The sequence below is a fragment of the Micromys minutus genome (genome assembly GCF_963924665.1).
Source record: "Micromys minutus genome assembly, chromosome: 13".
NCBI classification, from domain to species: domain Eukaryota; kingdom Metazoa; phylum Chordata; class Mammalia; order Rodentia; family Muridae; genus Micromys; species Micromys minutus.
The window spans coordinates 35,761,036-35,786,339 of record NC_137982.1 but is presented as its reverse complement, the minus strand read 5'-3'; the positions used below and the strand labels follow the sequence as shown (position 1 = coordinate 35,786,339).

The 25,304-nt window shown below is 37.2% G+C and overlaps 1 pseudogene across 1 annotated transcript; it reads left to right on the top strand.

Annotated features, from left to right (window-relative positions):
* Positions 1-1,952: 1,952 nt before the first annotated feature.
* LOC308429399 (thioredoxin-related transmembrane protein 1-like) lies at positions 1,953-2,759 on the top strand (annotated as a pseudogene). Its single transcript has one exon. The product of its transcript is annotated as a thioredoxin-related transmembrane protein 1-like (transcript).
* The last annotated feature ends 22,545 nt before the right edge of the window (positions 2,760-25,304 follow it).

The window sequence follows — 25,304 nt, the reverse complement described above, 5'->3', positions numbered from 1 at the left end:
GATGGATAGGTATGAATGGCCAGCCGCCTGAATGGACAGACAGTCAGACAGATAGGTAGATGCATAGATAGATGGAAAGATAGGCAGGTAGACAAACAAATAACAGAAAATAAAAATAAATGTTATGGTTGACAAATTATTAAAACCTAGATATAATCAAGCACATCCTGTGGTTTGATCATGAAAAGGAATATTTGCTTGTAGCTTAGACTGTATTTGTGTATCTTACAAGTTAAAAGATTCTTACTTAATGGACACATTCAAAGAAGTATTGCTTCATTTTATTGTCACAGACTGACATGTTCTGAAAATATACTTATATTTTGATAGGGAACTAAAACTCAATGAAGTGTCTTACATTTACAATAAAAAACTAAGTAAGGTCCTAGGGTCTGCACATATGCAAGGGCTGGAAGCATTTAAAAGTAACCAACTACTGGTCTCTGAAAACCATACCAGAGACAACCATCAGGGCTCAGAGCCTGCCTGCAGACTGCTAAATACCCAGAAGAACCTAAGGAGCGCTCTCCCACCTGAGCCCATCAGTGAACCCCACTTCCCCCACCACTGACTATCTGGAGACAGACCAAGGGGAACTCTCGAGCACAGTTAGCGTGGTGCTCTCTGGGAACTAGTCTTTTTTGTCCCAGAAAGAGAGCAGAGTCATCACCATCAGGACTCAGGGACTGCCCACAGACTGCTGGGCACCCAGAAGAGCCTCAGAAACATTCTCCCACCTGAGGCTATGGAGACAGAGCCCGGTCACCACCATCCTGACAGCTCACCCACAAAAAGCCAAACACCCAGGAGCAGTCTCCCTCCTGACACCACTGGATCTCAGACCCACAGAAGAGACAAGCTCTAGTCAGAGACAACAAAATCACTCAACAACAATGGTAACAAGATTACAAGAGGCAAGCTCAAGAACCTAAGCAATGAAAACCAAGACAACCTGGCAACATCAGAACCCCTTTCCCCACCACAGCAAATAGTAGATGTCCCAACACACACACACAAAAATTAGATTTAAACTTAAAATCATACTTCGTGACAATGATGGAGGTCCTCAAGAAGCACATGAATAATTCCCTTAAACAATTACAAGATAAACAGTGAAGCACAAGTAAACAAGAAGCCCTTGTTTTTTCCCGACACATGATAATCAAAACAACAAATGTTCGACATAATATGCAGTCACTGATAATTGGATACTAACCCCAGAAAGCTCTGAACACCCCAGAAACAACTTACAAAAAAAAAAAAGAAAAGAAAAAACCATTAAGCTTAATCTTTACATACCAAGAAAACTTTGACTAATTCTACGTTACATCTTATTTTACATGTACTTTAATGCTCATTGTAACTAGTAAGATCTTAATGCACACTATCAAACCTTTAAAAAAAAAAAACAAGCACTGACAAAAATGTATTCGTATACTTTTATGCAAAAATCCTTAAAATTTGTACATTTATCTTTGTTTTTTTTAAATAAAGTTGTTCAAAAAAAAAGAACAATTTGCAAATTCATTTGGAATAACAAAAAATCCAGTATAGGGAAAAACTATTCTCAACAATAAAAGAACTTCCTGGGAACTCACCATCCCTGATCTCAAGCTGTATTACAGATCAATTGTGATTAAAAACTGCCTGATATTGGTACAGAGACAGGCAGGTAGATCAATGAAATAGAATTGAAGAACCAAAAATGAACCAACACACCTTTGGTCATTTGATCTTTGACAAAGGAGCGAGAAACATTCAAGAAAAAAAGGACAGCCTCTTCAACTAATGCTGCTGGTTCAACTGGCAATCAGCATGCAGAAGACTGCAAATTGGTCCTTGCTTATCTCCTTGTACAAAGCTTAAGTGCAAGTGGATCAAAGACCTGCACATAAAACCAGGTACACTGAAACTATTAGAAGAGAAAGTGGGGGGCTGGGCGAGCGGCTGGCATGGCGCACTTGGGGCGTCCCCTGGTTCCCCTGGCAGCCCTGGTCCTGTTGCTCTGGACGGTCTCTGGAGCCCACGGACGGCGGAGCAACGTGCGCGTCCTCACGGATGAGAACTGGACCTCTTTGCTGGAAGGAGGGTGGGTGATAAAATTTTATGCTTGTTAGAATCTTCAGCCAGAATGGGAAAGTTTTGCTGAGTGAGGAGAAGATCTTGAGGTTAAAGTTTCAAAAGTGGATGTCACAGAGCAGACAGGACTGAGTGGACGGCTTATCATAACTGCTCTTCCTTCTATTTATCATTGTAAAGATGGTGAATTTAGGCGCTATCTGGGCCCAAGGACTAAGAAGGACTTTATAAACTTCATAAGTGAGAAAGAATGGAAGAATGTTGAACCTGTATCATCATGGTTTGTTCTGATAGCTACTATGTCAGCACTTTTTCATCTCTCTGTGCACATCAGCATTAGCCACAGCTATTTTGTTCATGACCTTGGAATACCAGCGTGGGGCTCCTACTTGGTTTTTGCTTTTATAACAGTGTTCTCAGGACTGCTGCTGGGACTTTTTATATTTGTAGCAGATTGCCTTTGCCCTTCAAAAGGGCACAAACCACAGCAACAGGCTACAAAAAAACCATCACCAGAATTTTCTCAACCTCTGAAGAAAGTGGAGGAAGAACAAGAGGCTGATGAAGAGGATGTTTCGGACGAGGAGACAGAAAATAGAGAGGGAGCAAGCAAAGACACTCCTCAGAGCGGCCTAAGGCAGCGCTGTGTGGGCCCATCGTCGGTCACAGACAAATCCTAAGTTTATACATATCTTAATACTATGATTTTGGCAAAACTGAAGATTGTTATCATTTCTGTTGAGAACTGGACTGTGACTTGATGCATATACAGTTTAGGTTGTCCTTAGGTTGGACAGTTTTCATTCAGGAAATAAAATCAGTTAGACATAACAGTTTTAAATACGATTTTAAATTATTATGATGGCTTAAAGTTGTTTAATTTCAGAAGATCCTGGTGCCAAGCAGTAAGATTTGTGTTTCTATTTAATAATCTATTTTGTGTGAGACTCAAAATTGCCTTTTCCAAGATTTGTATTACTGGGGTATTTAAGAAAATTACCTTAGAGAGAAGGATTTCTCATTTCACATCGTTTTTCTCAGTTACACTGTGTGAAAAAGCATCATATTTCCCATAAGGGGGAGCACTGCCCATTGTTTCAAGATGTGCACTTCATTGATGACGCTGCCCTTGGGCAGAGTCCAAAGTTCTCTTATGGATTTTGGATTATACAGCTAACAAAACTACCTTACTTTGTAGCTTTCATTTCTACACATTACATTTAGGATATGCTGCTGATTTAATAAGTTTTGATAAGTCTATAGCATTGTATTAATTCTAAAGGTTGATGCCTGTTTGGCTCTCTTGCTCACTATATGATTTTTATTTGCCATGTGTTATATTTTTAAGTTGGAAACATTAACAGTATCACTGTTGTGTTTACTGTGAGTAAACAGAACTTTCCTATCCTTTTAAGTTGAAGTTTACTGAAAGAACTATCAAATTGAACTGTTTACTTGAAAATGTACAAATTTGGCTATACATTCCAGATTTTAAATTATTATTAAGGGGTCTTGAAGTTTTCTTTTCCCTTTTTAATGTGAAGATGAAATTTTCTGATTTTTAAAATTTGATGTGGAAAGGCTTTGGTATATTATATTTTGGAAATTCAGAGCTTAATTTGATGTAAAATGAAGTCCGCATTCTACTCAAGAACCATCTGTGTTTAGTGTATCTCTGTCCTCCGCAGGATTTTGACGAATTTTATAGTCAGGATATTGCTTTGTGTTTGAAAATTGTAACACTGTAATGTTTTAAAGACAAATTTCATATTGTATTGTTCTTGACTGCTAGTACGTGCATCTCACACATGGGAATCAGGTCAGCAAGATGGACTCTCACTTGATCTTACAGAAAGGGAAGGGTACAGTGGGGGCTGTCTCAATGTCTGGAAGGGGAAAGCAGACTCAAGCCCTGATCAAGGCCTTCATCCAGCCTTCGTGGGATAGATGATGTCTGACACTCCTCACCCCCAACGTTCTCTGTGTGAATTCCTTTGACTGCAGTACTGTGATGTGCAACAGCTTCCTTTAGGCCTCTCCTTTATTAAATGTTCTGCTGTCAGAGTTTGGATATGTAGTTTGTGGTGGCTTAGAAAAACATTATAAGCACAAAAATAAATGTTTCTAAGCACTTCAAAAAAAGAAGAAGAAGAAGAAGAGAAAGTGGCAAAGAGCTTAAAACACATAGGGTGAGGGGAAATTTTCCTGAAAAGAACACTAATGGTTTATGCTCTAAGATCAAGAATCAACAAATGGAACCTCATGAAATTGCAACGTTTCTGTAAGGCTACAGACTATGTCAAGAAGACCAAATGGCAGCCAACAGATTGGGAAAGGTTCTTTACCAATTCTACATTTGATAGAGGGATAATATACAATATATACAAAGAATTCAAGAAGCTTGACTCCAGATAATCAAATAATCCTATTAAAAATGGGGTACAGAGCTAAACAAAGAATTCTCAACTGAGGAATACCAAATGGTTCAAAAGCACCTAAAGAAATGCTCAACATCCTAGTCATCAGGGAAATGCACACCAAAACAACACTGAGAGTCCACTTCATACTAGTCAGAATGGCTAAGATCAAAATCTCAGGTGACAACAGATGCTGGCAAGAATGTGGAAAAGAGGAGCACTCATCCACTGTTGGTAAGATTGCAAGCTAGTACAACCACTCCGGAAACCAGTCTGGTGGTTCCTCAGAAATTTGGATATAGTGCTACCTGAGGATCCTGCTATACAACTCCTGGGAATATACCCAGAAGTAGCTCTAACATCTAATAAGGACACATGCTTCACCATGTTCATAGCAGCCTTGTTTATAATAGCCAGAAGCTGGAAAGAACCCAGATGTCTTTGAACAGAGGAATGGATACAGAAAATGTACATTTGCATGATGGAGTACTAGTCATCTATTAAAAACAACAACTTTATGAAAAGCCTATGCAAATGGATGGAACTATAAGCTGTCATCCTGAGTGAGGTAACCAAGTCACAGAAGAGCACACATGGTATGCACTCGCTGATCAAGGAATGCTAGCCCAAAAAGCTCGGAATACCCGCAATAATAATTCACAAACCTAATGAAGGTCAAAATGAAGAAAGGCCAGACTGTGGATGCCTCAGTCCTTCTTAGGAGGGAGAACTACAAGGTCAAATAGAAGATCAAAGATTTAAGAAAAAATTATCTAGAGACTGCCTTACCTGGGGATCTATCTCATATGCACCCACCCTCACCCCTTTTCCATCCCTTCCTCTTTTCCTCCCAGGTTCTTGCATCCCTTCCCACTGTGGTTGCTCTCTACTCCATTCCAAATACTACTGAGGTATCCTCACTAGCACCATTTACCTCTTTTACCTTTTTGAGATCTATAGACTGTACCTTGAATATTCTGTACTCTTTTGTGGATAATACCCACATATTAGGGAGTACATACAATTCACTTCCTTTTGGGTCTGTGTTACATCACTCAGGATGATATTTTCTAGTTCCATCCATTTACCTGCAAAACTCAGGATGTCCTCATTATTAATGGCTGAGTAGTATTCCATTGTGTAAATGAACCACATTTTCAGTATCTATTCTTTTGTTTTGGGACATCTGGGTTGTTTCCAACTTCTGGCTATCACAAATAAGACTGCTATGAACATAGTGGAAAACCTGACCCTGTGGCATGGTGGAGAATCTTTAGAGTATATTCCCAAGAATGGTTTTGCTTAGCTTCCATGTAAATCTATTTCCAATTTTCTGAGGAAACTGCAAATAGATTTCCACAGTGGTTATACTAGTTTGCAATCTCACCAAAAATGGAGGAGTGTTCCCCTTTCTCCACATCCTTGACAACACATATTGTCATTTGAGATTTTGGTTTTTCTTTAAATTGGAGTTCTTTGTTTTAAAAATACAAAGATAAATGCACAAATTTTAAGCATTTTTGCAGAAAAGTATACAAAAACATTTTTGACATTGCTTGGCTTTTTTTTTAAAATAAGGTCTGATAGTGTGAATTAAGATCTTACTAATTACAATGAGCATAAAGTACAAGAGGATGTAACCTGAATTAGTCAAGATTTTCTTGATGTGTAAAGAGAAAACTTAGTGGCTTTTTCTTTTCTTTCTTTTTTTTTCTTGAACTTTACACAGTCTGTGAGTAGTTTGTGGGGTGTTCAGAACTTTATGGGGTTAGTATTCAATTATCAGTGACTGCATATTATGTCTGTTCTTTTGTGACTGGGTTATATCACTCAGGATGATATTCTCTAGATGCATCCATTTTCTTAAGAATTTCATAAGGTCGTTTTTTCTGATAGCTGAGTAGTACTCCATTGTGTAAATGTACCATAATTTTTGTATATACTCATCTACTGAAGAACATCTGGGTTCTTTCCAGCTTCTGGCTATTATAAATAGAGCTTCTATGAACATTGTGGTGCATGTGTCTATGTTGCATGTTGGAGCTTCTCTGAGGTATATATATGTCCAGATGTAAAATAACTGGCCAAGATCAAAAATTCAGATGACAGCATATGCTGGTGAGGATGTGGAGAAAGAGGAACACTTCTCCACTGTTAGTAGGGTTGTAAATTGGTACAGCCATTCCAGAAATCAGTCTGGCGATTCCTCAGAAAATTGGATCTTGGCCAATCTGACTGGTCTGAGGTGGAATCTCAGGGTTGTTTTGAATTGCATTTCCCTGATGGCTAATGCTGTCAAGCACGTCCTCAGATGCTTCTCAGCCATTTGATATTCTTTAATTAAGAAAGTTTTTTTCTTTATTTTAGCTCTGTACTCCATTTTTAATAGGGTTGTTTGATTCTTTAGTGTCTAGCTTCTTGAGTTCTTTGTATACCTTGGATATTAGGCCTCTATCTGATGTGGGGTTGGTTAATATCTTTTCCCACTCTGTTGGCTGCTGTTTTGTTTTCATGACAGTGTCCTTAGCCTTACAGAAACTTTGCAATCTCATTAAGTCCCATTTGTCAATCTTTGACCTTAGAGCTCAAGCCATTGATGTTCTGTTCTGAAAATTTTCTCCTGTGCCTATGAGTTCTAAGGTTTTCCCTACTTTCTCATCTAATAGTTTCAGTGTATCTGGTTTAATGTGGAGATCTTTGATCCACTTACACTTGAGCTTTGTACAAGGAGATAAGAAAGGGTCTATTTTCATTATTTTGCATGCTGAGTGCCAGTTGGACCAACACCATTTGTTGAATAGGCTGTCCTTTTTCCATTGAATGTTTTCAGCTCCTTTGTCAAAAATCAGGGGACCATATATGTGAGGGCTCATTTCTGGATGTTCAATTCTATTCCATTGATCGACGTGCCTATTTCTGTACCAGTACCATGTAGGTTTTAGCACAATTGCCTTGCAATATAGCTTGAGGTCAGGGATAGTTATTCCCACAGATGTTTTCTTGTTGTTGAGGATGGATTTCGCTATTCTAGGTCCTTTGTTATTCCATATGAAATTACACATTGCTCTTTCCAACTCAATGAAGTATTGGGTTGGTATTTTGATGGGGATTACATTGAATCTGTACATTGCTTTTGGTAAGATGGCCATTTTTACAATGTTGATCCTTCCAATCCATGAGCATGGGAGATCTTTCCATTTTCTGAGATCTTCTCAATTTCCTTCTTTAGAGGTTTGAAGTTCTTGTCATACAGGTCCTTCACTTGCTTAGTTAGAGTCACACCAAGTATTTCATATTTTTGTGACTATTTTAAAGTGTATATTTTCCCTAATTTCTTTCTCCACATTTTTGTCCTTTGAGTAGAGGAAGGCTACTGATTTGTTTGAGTTAATTTTGTATCCAGCTACTTTGCTGAACTTGTTTATCAGTTGTAGGAGTTCTCTGGTGGAATTTGTGGGGTCATTTAAGTACACTATCATGTCATCTGCAAATAGTTATATTTTTACTTCTTCCTTTCCAATTTGTATCCCTTTGATTTCCTTTTGTTGTATAATTGCTCCAGCCAGGACTTCTAGTACTATGTTAAATAGGTAGTGGGAGAGTGGGCATCCTTGTCGAGTCCCTGATTTTAGTGGGATTGCTTCAAGTTTCCCACAGTCATTTGAGATTTTGATATTAGCCATTCTGACTGGTACAAGGTGTAATCTCAGTGTCATTTTGATTTTCATTTCTGTAATCACTAGGGGCTTTGAACATTTCTTTAGGTGCTTCTCAGCTATTTGAGAATCATCTGTTGTGAGTTCTCGGTTTAGTTCTATTCTTTACATTTTTGATTGGGTTATTTGGTGTTTTTTATTTTCTTTTGTTTTATTTTTCTGGTGCTTAGCTTCTTGAGTTCTTTATATATTTTTAACATTAATTATCCCTCTCTTGCATGTGGGATTAGTGAAGATTTTTCTCCCAGTCTGTAAGGTGCTGATTTGTCTTATTGACTATGTCCTTTGCCTTACACAAGCTTTCCAGTTTCATAAGGTTCCATTTATCAATTCTTAATCTAGAATATGAGCCACTGGAGTTCTGTTTAGGAAATTTGTCCTTGTGCCAATGAGTTCAAGGCTTTTTTCCACTTTCTCTTTTATTAGGTTTCATGTATCTAGTTTTTATGTTGAGGTCCTTGATCCACTTGGACTTGAGTTTTTTGCAAGGTGACAAATATGGGTCTGTTTTCATTTGTCTACATACAGACAGCCAGTTAGACCAGCACCATTTATTGAAGATGCTTTCTTTTCTATATTGTATATTTTTGGCTCCTTTGAAAAATCAAGTATGTTTAAGTGCGTTTTCATATCAGAGTCTTCAAACTATTTCATTGATCAACCTGTCTGTGTCTGTGCCAGTACCATGCACTTTTTATCACTATTGCTCTGTGGTAGAGCTTGAGGTCAGAGATGGTGATTCTGCCAGCCATTCTTTTATTGTTAAGAAATGTTTTCAATATTCTAGTTTTTTGCCTTTCCAGATGAATTTGAGAATTGCTTTTCCGTGTGTTTGAACCTTGTGTTGGAATTCTTATGGGGACTGCATTGAATCTGTAGATCACCTTTGGTAGGATGGCCATTTTTACTATGTTAATTCTGACAATTTGTGAGCGTGGAGGATCTCTTCACTTTCTAAGATTTTCTAAGATTTCTTTCTTCAGAGACTTAAAGTTATTGTCATACAGATTTTTCACTTGTTTGGTTAATGTGACCCCAAGGTATATTATATCATTTGTGGCTATTGTGAAGAAACTTGTTTCCCTAATTTCTCAGCCTGTTTATCATTTGTATAAAGGAAAGACATTGATTTAGTTGGTTGAAGTTTATATCCGGCTTCTTTGTTGAAGTTGTTTATCAGCTGGAGAAGTTCTCTGGTAGAATATTTGGAATCGCTTATGTATAATATCAAATCATCTGAAAATGGTAATAACTTTATTTATTCTTTGCCAATTTGTATCCCCTTGATCTCTTTTTGTACCTTATTGTCCTAATTGCATTTCAAGTACTATATTGAATAAATATGGTGAGAGTGGGCTTCCTTTTCTTGACCCAGATTTTAGTAAGATTTCTTCAAGTATCTCTCCATTTAATTTCATATTGACTGTTGGTTTGCAGTAAATTGCTTTTATTATATTTAGATATGGGCCTTGGATTATTGATTTCTCCAGTACTTTTAACATGAAAGGGTGTTGTATTTTGTCAAATGCTTTTTCTGCATCTAAAGAGATAATTATGTGATTTCCTTCCTTTAAATTTGTTTATATAGTGGACTACATTAATGGATTTTTCCCATATTGAACCAATCTTGCATCCCAAGAATGAAGTCTACTTCATCATGATGGATGATCATTTTGATGTGTTCTTGGATTTGGTATGCAAGAATTTTATTGAGTTTTTCTTTTATCCATATTCATAAGGGATATTGGTTTGAAGATCTCTCTTTTTTTGGGGGGGTGGCGCCTTGTGTGGTTTATGTATCACACAATTTTATGGTTCAATTTTATGTAATAGTTTGAGAAATATTGGTATCTGGTTTTACTTCAGTAAATCCATCTGGCCCTGGGCTTTTTTTGGTTAGGAGGTTTTTAATGACTTCTATTTGCTTATGGGATGTGGGCCTGCTTAGATAGTTTATCTGGTCTTAATTCAACTTTGGTATGTGGTATCTGTCTACAAAACCATTCATTGCATCTATATTTGAGTATTTCCTGCCTTTTACTCCTCTTGGGAGAATTTGCTTTCTTTTGTTCTAGAGCTTTCAGGTGTGCTGTTAAGTTGCTAGTGTAAGGTCTCTCCAGTTTCTTTACCAGGGCAATGAATTTTTCTCTTAGCACTGCTTTCATGTGTCCCATAAATTTGAATATGATGTATCAATATTTTCATTAAATTCCAGCAAGTCTTTAATTTCTTTCTTTATTTCTTCCCTAACCAAGTAATTATTGAATAAAGAGTTGTTCAGTTTCCACATGTATATAGGCTTTGTGTTGTTTTTTGCTGTTATTGAAGACCAACCTTAGGCCATTGTGGTCTGATAAGATGCATGGGATTATTCCAATCTTCTTACATTGGTTAAGGGTTTTTTGTGACCAGTTATATTGTCGATTTTGGAGAAGGTACTATAAGGTGCCGAGAAGAAGGTATATTCTTTTGTTTTGGGATGATGTGTTCTATATATGTCTGTTAAATCCATTTGGTTAATAACTTCTGTTAGTTTCACTGTATCTGTGTTTAGTTTCTGTTTCAATGATCTGTCCATTGATGATAGTGGAGTGTTGAAGTCCCCCAATGTTATTGTGTATGGTGCAATATATGCATTGAGCTTTAGTAAAGTTTCTTTTATGAAAGTGGGTACCCTTGCATTTGGAGCATAGATGTTCAGAATTGAGACTTTTTCTTAGTGGATTTCCCCTTTAATGAATATGAAATGTTCTTCCTTATCAGGCTTGATAACTTTTGGCTGAAAGGCTATTGTATTGGATATTAGGATGGCAACTCCAGTTTGTTTCTTGGGACCATTTACTGGGAAGACCTTTTTCCATCCCTATACTCTGAGATAGTGCCTGTCTTTGTTACTGAAGTGTGTTTCTTGTATGCAGCAAAATGCTGAATTTGGTTTACATATCTAGTCTCTTATCTTATATAGGTGAGTTGAGTTCATTAATATTGAGAGATATTAAAGACAAATGACTGTTGGTTCCTGTTATATATGTTTTTGTAGGGGTCTTTATGTGCTTGTGATTCTCTTCTTTTGGCTTTGTTGTGAGATGCTTAATATCTTGTCTTTTCTTTGGTGTTGGTACCATCCTTGTGTTGGTATTTTTCTTCTAGAATCCTCTATAGGCCTGGATTGGTAGATACTGTTTGAATTTGGTTTTGTCCTGGAATAGTTTGGTTTCTTAGTCTAGGTTGACTAAAAGTTTTGCTGGGTATAAAAGCCTGAGCTGGCATTTCTGTTTTCTTAGAGTCTTTATGACCTCTGAGCAGGCTCTTCTGATGTTCATAGTCTCTGTTGAGAAGTCTAGTGTAATTCTGATAGGTCCACCTTTTTATGTTACTTGGCCCTTTTCCCTTGTAGCTTTTAATATCCTTTGTTCTGTGCATTTAGTGTTTTGATTATTATGTGACAAGAGGATTTTCTTTTCTGGCCCCATTTGTTTGGTCTTCTATAGGCTTCTTGTAACTTTATGGCCATGTCTTTCTTTCTTTCTTTTTTCTTATACAAATTTATACATTTTAACTGGTTGCATATATTAACATGTATCATAAGATTATTTTCTAAGAAGCATTACATAATAAATGGATATTGTAAAAAGATCTGGTTAGTTAAAAGCAACAAGCATTAACAGATATGTACAAAACAGCCTGCTCAGAGTAGAGCCTGGGCACCAGCCTTCCCACAAGACCTCCAAGGAGGGTAGGGGTAAAAGACCACAAGACCAGTTTTCAAAAATCAGATAATTAGACATAGATGAACTGTGAACAGTTCTCTCATTCTCCAGTGGATAAAAAGAGCAAGCTTTCTATGCTCACTGCACCCCAGAGTACCCAGTGTTTCCATCTTATACCACACCATATGAGAAAACTCATGGTGGGAAGCTGTCCCAGGAGCCCCGACAAGCAGAGGCTGGAATTTCCTTGCCCTTTCTCCCCCTGCTCCTGTGTGTGTGTGTGTGTGTGTGTGTGTGTGTGTGTGTGTGTGTGTGTGTGTTAGTGTTAGAAAACTGATGGAGATTCTTTTGGCAGCTGGATGTGAGAGCTCACGTTCTGGTATGTTTAGAGGAGAAAGAATGCATACTGAAGGCCTATGTGTGTGTTCTTGGTCTGTGAAGGACTCTGTGCTCTGTGCTCACTGCCCCTTCAACAACTGCAGCTCTTTGTGGAGGCCTTGGCCCGGTCATTATTGTTTGATGGCTTCAGGGATTTCATTATACAGCTCCACTTCTGTTTCCTGTTAAAGGGCATTCTGAGCAATTGTCTGGAAGGCCTGCTTCATATTGATAGCCTCCTTGGCATTGGTCTAGAAGCAAGAAATGTTGTTTTTGCTGTAGCACCACGCCTGTGCCCTCTTTGTGTCCACTTGTCTGTTTTCCAGGTCAATCTTGTTTCCCAACCCAACAAAAGGGAAGTTCTCAAGAACCCAGGGGCTGGCCTGGATGAGAAACGTATCTCTCCAGCTGTTCAGGGATTTTAATGTGTTGAGGGCAATCACATCAAACACCAGAATGCAGTAATCTGTACCTCTATAGAAGGCTACACTAAGAGTCCTGTGTGAAGCTGGTCTCCAAGAAGACTATAGATTGGGGTTTCTATTTCTTTGTTTGAAGCTGAACTCTATAGAGACTTTCAGTCTTTTTGGTTAGTTGCCCTGTATGCTACAGAATCCATGAGAGGTCTTCAAACTGTGGTGTAGGTTGCCCAGTATCCCCATGTACAGAGGTACTCCTGAGATACCTTCAAGCTGTGGTATCCTGGGTGCATTGAATCTCTTGGAATGTCTCCAGCTGTGGTGCTGGATGCCCCGGATGCAGTAGAGCTCCTGGGATGCCTCAGAATGTCGTATCAAATGCTGAGAGTACAGTTTATCTTCTGACATGACTCAGTCTTCCATGGAGTAAACTAGTTAGCAGTGTATCCCAGCAGAAAAGATCGAGAGGAAGGGGACTGTTATTTTGCAGTGGTGAGGGGATGCTGGGTCAGAGTCCACTGGACTCCCATCAGCAGCTATGGAACGTCACGGGGAGGGAAGGTTCTTTCCAAATGTTCTGAGTGCAGTGGGTACTATGGTATGCCTCAGGACATGACCTCTTCCGGGAACAGACAGCTAGCAGTCTGTTCAAGAAGAAAGAGGCTGGATTAATATTTTTGACATGGGTAGGTGGCCCCATCCTAAGAGGATACATTTAATAGTGATTTTTAAAGCATGCTACTAAATAAAATACTGATTTTCAACTTTGAGGCAATTGTAAGAGGCTAGGCTTTTACTTTGTGTCAAAATTCAATTCAAGACAGTTTGTTACTTTCAGGATATAATTCTTTGAGATCTTTGAATAACTCTATTTTATCATTTTAATATAAATTGAAAAGACCATCCTCAGAGGGATTTTCTTTTTTTTAACTTTATTTTAGAAAACAAAGATAAATGTACAGATTTTTAAGCATTTTTACATAAAAGTATACAAATACATTTTAATAAGGTTGTAATTAAGTATTTGTGCATACATATACATACATGTGTAAAAATAATATAAGAAGAAGGTTATTAATTTGAGAAGATAGCAGAGAAACTGGGAGGGGCTGTAGGAAGTACAGGGGGATGTGATACAGTTCTATTTTAATTAAAATATATTATTTATTTTTCTCTTTTATCTGGATCTTCATACAGTCTGTGGGTTGTTTCTGGGGTGTTCAGAGTTTTCTGGGGTTAGTATCCCATTATCAGTGACTGCATATTATGTCTGCAGACCTTAAATTCATGATCTTTTCAAAACTCTTTTTATGAAGAGGTCTTGAATTTTGCCAAATGCTTTCTCAGCATCTAATGAGATGATCATGTGGGTTTTTTGTTTTTCTGTTTGTTTGTTTGTTTTTAGTTTGTTTCTATAGTAAATTACATTGATGTATTCCACATATTGAACTATCCCTGAATCCCTGGGACAAAGCCTAGTTGATCATGATAGATAATCATTTTCATGTGTTTGCTATTGGATTTGGTTTTTGAGTATTTTATTGACTTTTTGTGTCAATAGTCATAAGGGAATTTGGTCTAAAGTCATCTTCCTTTGTTGGGTCTTTTTGTAGTTTGGGTATAAACATAATTGTGGCTTCATAGAAGGAATTGGGTAGTGTTCCTTCCCTTTCTATTTTGGGGAATAGTTTGGAGATTATTGATATTAGGTCTTATATGAAGGTCTGAAAGAAGTCTGTACTAATCCCATCATCTTAGGTTTGTTTGTTTGTTTTGAGGGGGTTGTTTTTGTTTTGTTTCATTTTGTTTTGTTTTGGAGGGTTGGGAGATTTTGATGATCCCTTTTATTATTTTTAGGGGTTATCAGACTGTTTATCTGATCCTGATTTTACTTTGATAATTGATATCTGTCTAGAAAATTGCCCATTTTCAGTTTTGTTGAGTGTAGGCTTTTGTAATAGAATCTGATGATCGTTCTAAAAATTTTCCTTATTTTCTGTTGTCTCTCTTTGTAGTTTCTGATTTTTTTAATTTGGATACTCTCTCTGTGCCCTCTGGTTAGTCGGGCTAAGTGTTTACCTAACTTGTTGATTTTCTCAAAGAACCAGCTCCTGGTTTTGTTGACTCTTTCTATAGTTCTTTATGTTTCACTTGGTTGATTTTAGCTCTGATATTGATTATTTCCTGCCATCTACTCCTCTTCGGTATATATGCTTCTTTTTATTCTAGATCTTGTAGGTGTGTTGTCAAACTGCTAATGTATACTCTCTCCAATTTCTTTTTAAAGGCACTCATAACTATGAGATTTCCTCTTAGCACTGCTTTAATTGTTGTGCCTTCATTTTCATTAAATTCTAAAAAGTCTTTAATTTCTTTCTTTATTATTCCTTAACCATGTTATCATTTAAAGTTGAGTTTGGTACAGGTGAGATAATCTAGTTTTGTTCTTCTATATGTTATTACCCAATTTAACCAGCACAATTTTTTAAAGTTGTTACCTTCTAATATGTATTCTTAACCACTTTGTATAAAAAATTAAGAGACTTTAATAGTGTGGGTTTAGTATAGGTCCTTAAGTTAAAACTGCTTTTATTACTGTGTTTGTTTTTATGGTAATACCAATTTTTATTACTTAGGTTTGTAGTATAATTTGAAATTAGGGATGGAGATGCCTCTTGTAGCATGTTTGTTGCTAAGGGTTGTTTTTGCTATTCTAAGTTCTTGCTGTTTTCAAATAAAATTTAAGATTTTTTTCAATTTATGGAAAAGTTTTCATTAGAATTTATATGTAGGTTGGGTAGAATTTAGAGACTGCTTTTTGTAGGATGGCTATATTTATAATATTTTTTTAAACGATTTTATTTTTCAAAACAAAGATAGATGTAAAGATTTTAAACATTTTTTGCTTAAAATTATACATTTTTGTCAGTACTGTTTTTTCAGACATTAAAATAAATTTTACATAAAACCATGTGAATATGTTTTTTAGTCGGTACTTGATTTTTTTCAAGGGCTTGACAGTATGCATTGAAAACGTACTAGTTGCAATAAGCGTAAAGTACATGCAAAACAAAACGCAACATGGAAATAGTCAAAGTCTTCTTGTTTTGTGAATATATGTATAGTTTTTGTTTTCTTTATTTCTTGGACTTCATACAGTCTGTGAGTTGTTTCTGGGGGAGTGTAAGCCTCTGGGGTTAGCATCCCACTATCAGTGACTGCATATTGTGTCTGTTCTTTTGTGACTGGGTTATCTCACTCAGGATGATCTTCTCTAGATGCAGCCATTTTCTTAAGAATTTGGTTAAGTCATTGTTTCTGGTGGCTGAGTAGTATTCCATTGTGTATATGTACCACAATTTTTGGATCCATTCGTCTTCTGAAGGACATCTGGGTTCCTTCCAGCTTCTGGCTATTATAAATAGAGCCGCTATGAACATTGTGGTGCATATATCTTTGTTGTGTATTAAAGTGTCTCTGGAGTATATGCCCAGAAGTGGAATAGCTGGGTCTTCAGGTAGTACTATATCCAATTTTCTGAGGTATCGCCAGACCGATTTCCAGAGTGGTTGTATTAGCTTGCAACCCCACCAACAGTGGAGAAGTGTTCCTATTTCTCCGCAGCCTCGCCAGCATCTGCTGTCATCTGAGTTTTGGATCTTGGCAAATCTGACTGGAGTGAGGTGGAATCTTAGGGTTGTTTTGATTTGCATTTCCCTGATGGCTAAGGATGTCGAGCACTTCCTCAGATGTTTTTCGGCCATTCGGAGTTCCTCAACTGAAAAAGATTTGTTTAGCTCTGTACCCCATTTTTTAATAGGGTTATTTGATTCTCTGGTGTCGAGCTTTTTGAGTTCCTTGTACACCTTAGATATTAGGCCTCTATCTGATGTGGTGTTGGTAAAGATCTTTTCCCATTCTGTTGGTTGCCGTTTTGTTTTCTTGACGATGTCCTTAGCCTTACAGAAACTTTGCAATCTCATTAAGTCCCATTTGTTAATCTTTGACCTTAGAGCTTGAGCCATTGGTGTTTTGTTTAGGAAATTTTCTCCTGTGCCTATGTGTTCTAAGGTTTTCCCTACTTTCTCATCTAATAATTCCAGTGTATCAGGTTTAATGTGGAGATCTTTAATCCACTTACACTTGAGCTTTGTACAAGGAGATAAGAACGGGTCTATTTTCATTCTTTTGCATGTTGAGTGCCAGTTGGACCAGCACCATTTGTTGAATAGGCTGTCCTTTTTCCATTGAATGTTTACTGCTCCTTTGTCAAAACTCAGGTGACCATATACATGAGGGCTCATTTCTGAATCTTCTATTCTATTCCATTGATCCACTTGCCTATTTCTGTACCAGTACCATGCAGTTTTCAGCACAATTGCCTTATAATATAGCTTGAGGTCAGGGATAGTGATTCCCGCTGATGTTTTTTTGTTGTTGAGGATGGTTTTCGCTATTCTAGGTCTTTTGTTATTCCAGATGAAATTGCACATTGATCTTTCCAATTCCATGAAGAACTGGGTTGGAATTTTGATGGGGATTGCATTGAATCTGTAGATTGCTTTTGGTAGGATGGCCATTTTTAAGATGTTGATCTTTCCAATCCATGAGCATGGGAGATCTTTCCATTTTCTGAGATCCTCCTCAATTTCTTTCTTCAGAGGTTTGAAGTTCTTGTCATACAGGTCTTTCACTTCCTTAGTTAGAGTCACACCAAGGTATTTCATAGCTTTTGTAACTATTGTGAAGGGTACCTTTTCCCCAATTTCTTTCTCCACATGTTTGTTTTTTGAGTATAGGAATGCTACTGATTTGTTTGAGTTAATTTTGTATCCGGCCACTTTGCTGAACTTGTTTATCAGCTGTAAGAGTTCTCTGGTGGAATTTTTGGGGTCACTCAAGTACACTATCATGTCATCGGCAAAGAGTGATGTTTTTATCTCTTCCTTTCCGATTTGTATCCCCTTGATCTCCTTTTGCTGTCTAATTGCTCCAGCCAGGACTTCCAGTACTATGTTGAATAGGTAGGGAGAGAGTGGGCAGCCTTGTCGAGTCCCTGATTTTAGTGGGATTGCTTCAAGTTTCTCGCCATTAAGTTTGATGTTGGCTGTTGGTTTGCTGTATATTGCTTTTATTATGTTTAAATATGGGCCTTGTTCTTTCCAGGACTTTTAACATGAAGGGGTGTTGGATTTTGTCGAATGCTTTCTCAGCGTCTAGTGAGATGACCATGTGATTTTGGTCTTTAAGTTTGTTTATATGGTGGATTACATTGATGGATTTCCTTATGTTAAACCATCCCTGCATCACAGGGATGAAGCCTACTTGGTCATGATGAATGATGGTTTTGATGTGTTCTTGGATTCGGTTTGCAAGGATTTTGTTGAGTATTTTTGCATCAATGTTCATAAGTGAGATTGGTCTGAAGTTCTCTTTCCTTGTAGGGTCTTTGTGTGGCTTAGGTACGAGGGTTATTGTAGCCTCAAAAAATGAGTTGGGTAATATTCCATCTGATTCTATCTTTTGGAATAGCTTGGTGAATATTGGTGTTATATCCCCAATAAATGTCTGATAAAATTCTGCACTGAACCCGTCTGGGCCTGGGCTTTTTTTGGTTGGGAGGCTTTTGATGACTTCTTCTATTTCTTTAGGTGTTATAGGGTTATTTAAATGGTTTACTTGGTCCTGGTTCAACTTTGGTACCTTGTATCTGTCTAGGAATTCGTCCATTTCCTCCAGATTTTCCAATTTTGTGGAGTATAAGTTTTTGTAGTAGGATCTGATGATTTCTTGAATTTCCTTAGTTTCAGTTGTTATGTCACCACTTTCCTTTCTGATTTTGTTAATTTGGATACTCTCTCTTTGCCCTTTAGTTAGTCTGGCTAGGGGTTTATCAATCTTGTTGATTTTCTCAAAGAACCAACTCTTTGTTTTGTTGATTTTTTCAATGGTTTTTTTTGTTTCTATTTGGTCTATTTCTGCCCTAATTTTGATTATTTCTTGCCGTCTACTCTTTTTGGGTACATCTGCTTCCTTTTGTTCTAGGGCTTTTAGCTGTGCTGTCAGGTTGCTGATGTGAGTTCTCTCCAGTTTATTCTTGGAAGCACTTAGAGCAATGAGTTTTCCTCTCAATACTGCTTTCATTGCATCCCATAGGTTTGGGTATGTTGTGTTTTCATTTTCATTGAATTGTAGAAAATCCTTAATTTCTTTCTTTATTTCTTCTTTGACCCTGCTATCCTTTAGCAGAGTGTTGTTTAGTTTCCATGTGTATGTGGGCATTTTGTTGTCTTTGTTGTTGTTAAAGACCAGCCATAGACCATGGTGATCTGAGAGGATGCATGGGAGTATTTCAATCTTCTTATATCGATGAAGGCTCGTTCTGTGTCCAATTATGTGGTCAATTTTCGAGAAGGTGCCATGGGGTGGTGAGAAGAAGGTGTATTCTTTTACTTTAGGATAGTATGTTCTGTATATATCTATTAATTCTAGTTGGTTCAAAGTCTCTGCTAGTTTTGCAGTGTCCTTGTTCAGTTTTTGTTTCCCTGATCTGTCCATTGGTGAGAGTGGGGTGTTAAAGTCTCCCACTATTATTGTGTGGGGTGAAATGTATTTTTTGAGCTTTAGTAGAGTTTCTTTTATGAATGTGGGTGATTTTTTATTTGGAGCATATATGTTAAGGATTGAGAGTTCCTCCTGACAGATTTCCCCGGTAATGAGTAAAAAGTGTCCTTCTTTATCTTTTTTGATAACTTTTGGTTGGAAATTTACTTTATTCGATATTAGAATAGCCACTCCAGCTTGCTTCTTGGAGCTGTTTGCTTGGAAGTTTTTTTCCCACCCTTTTACTGTGAGATAGTGTCTGTCTCTGTCTCTGAGATGAGTTTCCTGTATGCAGCAAAAGGCTGGATTTTGTTTATGTATCCAGTCTGATAGTCTGTGTCTCTTTATTGGGGAGTTGAGCCAATTTATGTTAATAGATATCAAGGAATAATTGTTTCTGTATCCTGCCATTTTTGCTTTTTTGGGTTGAGTTGTGTCCGTGTTTTTTTTCTTTTTTTAGTTTTCTTGTTTAGGAGTTTTCTTGTTTTTACTAGGCTGTATTTTCCCTCCTTGTATTGGGTTTTCCACCTGTAATTCGTTGTAGTGCTGGGTTTGTGGTCATATATTGTGTGAATTTTGATTTGTCTTGAAATATTTTTGTCTTTCCATCGATGGTGATTGATACTTTTGCTGGGTATAGCAGCTTGGGCTGGCACTTGTGCTTAAGGAGTGCATGATGTCTGTCCAGGCTCTTCTAACTTTCATAGTCTCTGCTGAGAAATCGGGTGTGAGTCTGATTGGTCTGCCTTTATAAGTTACCTGACCTTTTTCCCTTACTGCTTTTAGTATTCTTTCTTTACTTTGGGCACTTGATGTTTTTACTATTATGTGTCGGGAGGTATTTCTTTTCTGGTCCAACCTATTTGGAGTTCTGAAGGCTTCTTTTATGCTCGTGGTCATCTCATTCTTGAGGGTGGGGAAGTTTTCTTCTATGATTTTGTTGAAGATATTTACTGTGCCTCTTAGTTGATACTCTTCTCCCTCTTCTATTCCTATTATCCTTAGGTTCGGTCTTCTCATTGTGTCTTGTATTTCCTGGACATTTTGGGTTAGGAGCTTTTTGTTTTTTGCATCTTCTCTGGCTGTTTTGTCTATGTTTGCAATGTTGTCTTCTGCCCCCGAGATTCTCTCCTCGATCTCTTGTAATCTGTTGGAAATGCTTGCTTCTGTGACTCCTGATTTCTTTTTTTGGTGTTCTGACTCTAGGGTTATCTCTTTTAGCGCTTTTTTTATTGTGTCAATTTCTGTTTTAATTTCCCTCTTCCATTCCTTTATTTCCTTGGTTCTGTTTTCGTCTCGTTCTTTGAGTTCTTTGAGTGTTTTTCTTGTTTCTTCTTTAAAAGCTTCTGAATCTTTTTGCTTTTCCTCCCTTTTTTGTTTAAGTAACTCTATCAGCGTCTTGAGGCATGTTTTCAGGTCTGTGTCTTCTCTTTCTGGAGTGTTTGGAATTCCTATGTTTGCTACTATCGGAGAGCTGGGTTCTGGTGTTGCTAGATTGTCTTGGTTTCCTTGGGATATACTCTTTCTCTTTCCTCTTGCCATTTTGTTGTCAGTGATATGTTCTTGCCTTTCCCTTGTATCTGGTCTGTGTCCCTGGTACACTTTCCGTGTGCACTCCTCAGAGATCTCTCTACTCCCCAGCAGCCCAGGTTCCGGGTGGCAGCTGGGCCAGGCTCTGCTCTGAGTACTGAAGTCACCTCAGGGTGGGAACAGATGTTCCTAAGATTTGTTCCTGGTCACAGTAGCTCAGCCTGTACGAGCAGCCTTTCCGGCTGGTGGTTGGGCCAGGCTCTGCTCTGCGACCTGAAGTCGTCTCCGGGTGGGAACAGAAGTTCCTAAGATCTGTTCCAGGTCTCAGTAGCTCAGCCTGTACGAGCCGCCTTTCTGGCTGGAGCCCCCTTTCCGGCTGGTGGTTGGGCCAGGCTCTGCTCTGCGACCTCTATATTTATAATATTAATACTATCAATCTATGAGCATGAGAAGTCATTCCATTTTTTTGGTATCTTCTTCAATATCTTTTCTCAGTGTCTTGAATTCTACATAGTAAAAGTCTTTCAATTATTTTATTATACTTATCCCAAAATATTTTTGATGTTATTTTAAATGGGTTTGTGTTTCCTCCTGTTTATTTCCCTATACTTTTTATTGTTCTATTGGAAGGCTACTGATTCTTGTTAATACTGTATACTACTACTTTAACAAATATGTCTATCATATTAGAGTTTTCTTGTGGAGTTTATGATATTTTATTAATAGAATCACATAATCTACAAATAAGGATACTTTGACTTCTTTTTAATATTGTGAAATTCGTATCTTCTTCAATTGTCTTACTGCTCTAGCTAGGACTTTAAATATTATGGGGAACAGGAATGGAGAACATGGAGATCCTTATCTTGTTTCTATATTAGTGGGGATATGCTTAGTGTTTACCCATTTAGAGTGATGTCTGCAATGGGTTTGTTTATATTGCCTTTATTGTACTGAGATATATCTGCTGTATCCCTCTATTCTGTAAGACTTTTACCATAAAGAGATTTTTGGATTTTATTCAAGGCATTTTCTGTGTCTAAAGAGATGATTATGTGGTTTCTCTCTTTGAGTCTATTTATGTGGTAGATTACACTTATAATTTGCATATGTTGAACCAATCCTGAATTTCTGGGATAAAGCCAACTTGATCTTGGTGGATAATCTTTTTGATGTGTTCTGAATTCAGACAGAATGTATTTTACTGAGTTTTTTTTTTTTTTTTTTTTTTTTTTTTTTTGTCTATGTGCAACAGAGAAATTGGCTTCTAGTTTCTTTTTCTATTTGGTCTTTCTCTGGCTTTGTTAACAAGGTAATACTGGCTTGGTAGAAAGGCTAAATCAAAAACTTTAAAAAATCTCAGGTCTCATTAATAATGTAATGATACACCTAAAGGCTTTGGTAAAAAGAAAAGGAAATAATATACCAAAACAATAAATGGAAATAAATCATCAAAATTAGTGCTGAGTATGTGAGATATCTTTATCAAACCCCTCCCCTCAAACCTCAGAAATCTATGGGAAGAGAAGACAGGAAATTGTAAGAGCCAGAGATGTTAAATATCTACTAGAAAAGGGTGTCTTCTAGACAGAGCTTAGGCAATATAAACTCATAGACACTGTGTCAGCATTCTCAATATCTGCAAAAATTCAATCCAGAAAAAAAAATTCACCATACAGAAGGGGAAGTGAACACAAAGTCCTACTCCATAAACCAAGGAACTATCAACAACTAATGCTACTGGACTGGAGGGAATCTGTTTTCTCCAATGCAGTACTGCTGCATAGATCAACCACACTCCATGATGGGCCTCATGCTCAGAAAAGATGACCAATACAAAACAGACTTAATGGCTTTTGTGCGGTTTTTCATTCTGTTTGTTTGTTTGTTTGTTTGTTTGTTTGTTTGGTTAGTTTGGATGGTTTGTTTGTTGTTATGGTTTGGTGATTTTTGTCTTAGGACTTTTGATTTTTTGTTTATTTGGTTTTGTATTTTTATTGTTGGCCTTTGGTTTACTCCTCTCTGTTTTTGAGAGAGAAAGAACATGAAAGAAGGATCTGCAAGAATGTGAAAGGGAAGAACAGGATCAAAATGCATTGTGTGTAACATTTGAAAATCATGCAATAAATTAGGAATAAAATTAATAAAATAAAAACAAATTTTAAGATGCAAAGAGTCAAAAATGAAGAGTTGTTTTTAAAAGATAAGTATGGATGATAATTTTTTTGTCAAATTAAGCCCAAAAAAGACAAGCTCCATTAACAAAGTCAGAAATAGAAAGTTAGATACTTGGAAAATTTCCAAACTCCTTTTAAATACCAGTATTAACTTCATAACACACCAGATAAAGACACCCAATACAAAAAATGTACAGCCCAATCTTCCTGATGAGTACAGATGTAAATTTTCCAGTAAAATACTGACAAAGTGAGCTCAAGCTCATATCAGAAAGATTATTCATCAAGATAAAATTTATTACACTCAAGATATGCAACACATGTAAATCAATAAATGTTGTTCTCACATAAATAGACTCAAAGACAGAAATTACATGATTATCTGTTATAAAAGCCCTTAAAAAATCAACATCCGTTCATGATAAAATGTCATGAAGAAGCCATGGATAAAAGGAGTGTACTTCAATATACTAAAGGCTATGTACACCAAACCTGTAGCCAAACCAACATCATGTAAACAGAGAAAAAAAATCAGTTCCCAACAAGACAAGGGTATCCACTTTCTCCTCTCTTATTCAAAATAGTACATTAATCTACATGATAGCAATTAGACAAGAGAGAAAATCAAAGGAATACAAATAAGAAAAGAAGTAGCCATGGTATCCCTATTTGTAGATAATATGATTCTATATATAAGAGACCAAAGGAATTCACTATAAAACTTTTAGACCTGAAAAGTTTTAACAATCTGGCAAGACACAAAAATTAACACGTTCAAATCCGTAGATTCCCTGCATACTAATTTTATTTTTTCTATTTTATTTATCATTTTGTATGTGCATGTTTCAGCAGATTTTATCTGTATAGTATACATGCAAGTGCTCATAGATGCCAAAAGGCAGCATTAGATCACCTAGAACTAGAGTTACAGGCAGTTGGGAGCTATCATATAAGAGTCAGGAATAGAATTCAAATCAGATCCTCTGCAAGAGAAGTAAGCAATCTAAATCAACGTAGTTTCTCTACAGCTGCAAAAATGATCATTTTAAATATAACAAATAGTGTATTATTTCTTATGATCTAATGAAGGAATTATCAAACTACAATAACTCAGTTTTATACAAAACGTAAAAAGAAGTGCTACCAGATGCAGTATGACATTTGAATCTTGAATGCATAAAGAACTACATGCATATATTTTTAATATAGAGATATTGTACCAGATATGATATATACAGCATATGATAAACATAGCTACTCTGAAGGCTGAGGAATAAAGATCACCATTTCAAGACCAAAGTATGGAATTTTATGAAAGCCTGACTTAAGGCTTTAAAAGTCATAAAGATATTACTTAAGTACTACACTGCTTTCCTAATAGGTACAAGACCCCAGGTTCATTTTGTAGGGAAGGTTTATTTCATTCTAGAGCATGTAGGGCCAGTTAAATGTAGAAATCTATCTCTTAAATGGTATATTTATTCTGAAAGAAATTAGGTAATATGAGTAGCATACATTTTAAAGGATATGTTTTCTAAGATGAAAATATTAACAGAAAAGCTAAGTAACAAGAAGAGCCCAAGGGAGGATGAATAAAATAGACATTAGGGATAAATGGAGAAAGGTAACTGGGTGGGAAATGGGGGTAGGGAGAGGAACAGAAGGGATCAAGTGTGGAGAAGTCATCTCTGGGACAAGCTAGAAATCTAGGAAAATGGAAACTTCCGGAATTCTATAAGGATGATTCTACTAAGAGTCCTGGTAATGAGGAATATGGAGCCTGAACTAGCCATTTCTTGTAACCAGGAAAGACTTCCAATGGAGGGATTGAGACAGCAACCCAGCCACAAAACCTTAGACCCACAATTTGTCCTGCCTACAGATGTAAGGGTAAAAGATGAAGCAGAATTTGAGAAAAGAGCCAACCAATGACTGGCCCAGTTTGAGACTCATGCCATGAAAGGGAAACCACTCCTGGCACTGTTAATGCTATTCTGCTATACTTGCAAACAGGTGCTTAGCATAACTGTTATCAGAGGCTTCACCCAGCAACTGATGGAAACTGATGCAGAGACCACAGCTAAACATTAAATGGAGCTTGGGGAATCCTGTGGAAGGGGGAGTGGGAGGAAGGATTGATGGAGCCAGAGGAGTCAAGGATGTCACAAGAAAACCTACACAGTCAAATCACCTGGGCTCACAGGGATTCGGTAGAAACTGAACTGCCAACCAGAGAGCACGCAAGGGTGGACCTAGGCCGTCTGCACATATGTAG